Here is a 2,536-nt window from a genome sequence, read left to right as displayed (position 1 = left end):
AAAACACTCTTTGAATTGGCTTAACTTGTGACTTCTTGATTGCATCTTGAGTGATAGTAAAATTTCCCAACTGGATTGACACCTTAAGTATTACAACGCATAAGGTTAATTGAACCTACTAGGAGACACAAAAATCCTAGTATCAATCAGCAACCTATAATAATATTAATTTCTATTTGTCTTGTGTTTATGGTCATCCAAGTCAGAGTGAAAGACATCATTTATGGGATCACTTAAAAAATATTGCTATCCATCGATTAGATCCTTGGATTCTTATTGGAGATTTCAATAAAATTATATCTAATCAAGAGAAAATTGGTGGTCCTATACGAGATGAGTGGACTTTCAGAAATTTCAAAAATATGATCTCAACTTGTGACTTGGATGATCTTAAATTAAGAGGAGACAAATTTTCTTGGGTTGGTGAACGTTATACACACACAATTCGTAGCTGTCTGGATTGGTGCCTAATTAACAGTATTGGTTCTGCAAATTTCCCAAATGCAATACTCGAATTTATGGACTTCTCAGGATCTGATCACCGACCTCTTCTGCACCTTAATATTTGAAAGGAGAACCGGCGGTGAGTTTTTTTTTTTGATAAACGTTTATGCGAGCTTCCAACATTCACAGAAACAGTTTGTGAGGGTTGGCAACGTGACTCAAATGTTTCATCAACAAAAATTATGTCCAGAATTTCAAACTGTCGAAGGAGTATGGCTAATCTAAAACACAGTTAAATGCAGACACGTATCAGATCACTACACTCACAGTTGAACTCAGCCATGGAGAGTACTATGCAATCTGATAGACGTCAAGTACCATATCTTCAAGCATCTCTTGCAAAAGCTTACATGGATGAGGAGGAGCACTGGAAACAGAAAAGCAGAAATAAATCTATTGAGGAGGGAGATCAGAATACAAGTTACTTTCATGCTTATGCAAAGACCAGAGCTTCAAAGAACAGAATAAACTCAATATACAATGATCAAAATATTTTGATTCATGGGGACAAAAAAATTGGTGAACATGCACAAGACTTCTTCACCAAAATGTTTGCTACAAGCGGGAATTCAGTATCACCATATGATTTTTCTGATTTCGAAGCGAAGGTCACTGAAGATATCAATTCCTCTTTAACTAGAGAGTTCTCTGATCAAGAAATTTATGAAGCAGTGTGTTTAATTGGTGACGACCGTGCTCCGGGACCGGATGGTTTAACAGCGAGGTTTTACAAGCGTTACTGGTCAATAGTTGGAAAGGATGTGATACGGGAAGTCCAAAACTTCTTCAGGGATTCAACCATGACAGAAGGTATCAATCATACAAACATATGCATGATACCGAAGATAGATAACCCTACGACCCTCTCGGACTATAGACCTATTGCACTCTGCAACGTTTTATACAAGATTATTTCGAAATGTCTTGTCAAACGTCTCAAACCTCATCTTGATAGTATAGTCTCCGAATCTCAAGCTGCTTTTATCCCGGGCAGAATTATTCAAGATAATGTTATGATTGCTCATGAAGTAATGCATGCTTTGAAAACTAGAAAGAGAGTCTCACAAACATATATGGCTGTCAAAACGGATGTTAGCAAAGCATATGATAGAGTCGAATTTAAATTTCTGGAAACTACACTTAAACTTTTTGGTTTCTGCGAACGTTGGATCAGTTGGATCATGGCTGCTGTTTCCTCAACTACTTACTCTGTTTTGATAAACGGCTCTCCTCATGGATTTATACGACCACAAAGGGGGATTCGCCAAGGAGACCCCTTGTCTCCATATCTCTTCATTTTATGCTCAGACATGTTGAGTCATCTCATCACATCATATGCAAAAGATGGTGATATCAAAGGAGTCAAGATTGGAAATGGTGTCCCTCGCATCACTCATTTGCAGTTTGCAGATGATTCCCTCTTTTTCTGCCAAGCGAATAAGAAAAATTGTCAAGCACTAAGAGATGTTTTTGATGTATATGAACATTACTCTGGTCAAAAAATCAATACGGCCAAATCCATGATTACTTTCGGGTCGAGAGTCTTTGGTATAACACAAAATAGACTCAAAGCAATTTTAAACATTCCACACTATGGAGGTGGTGGAAAATATCTTGGCCTACCTGAACAGTTTGGAAGAAAGAAGATTGAAATGTTTGAGAACATTATTGAACGAGTTAAAAAGAGAACTTCTCATTGGACCACAAAGAAACTCTCACCTGCAGGGAAAGAGGTGATGTTAAAATCTGTGGCAGTCTCCATGCATGTCTATGCTATGTCCTGTTTCAAACTACCGAAGGGAGTCACATCTGATCTTGAATCTCTGCTAATGAACTTCTGGTGGGAGAGAATTTCACAACATCGAAAGATCCCATGGATATCTTGGAAGAAACTGCAGGTCCCGAAGAAAGAAGGCGGCTTAGGTTTTCGAGATTTAGAAAAATTTAATAATGCTCTACTTGCGAAACAAGCATGGAGACTTATTCAATTTCCAGATTCTCTGTTTGCTCGTGTCATGAAGGCTAGATACTA

Source organism: Camelina sativa, chromosome 17 (genome assembly GCF_000633955.1).
Source record: "Camelina sativa cultivar DH55 chromosome 17, Cs, whole genome shotgun sequence".
NCBI lineage: Eukaryota > Viridiplantae > Streptophyta > Magnoliopsida > Brassicales > Brassicaceae > Camelina > Camelina sativa.
This window is presented reverse-complemented; position numbering follows the sequence as displayed.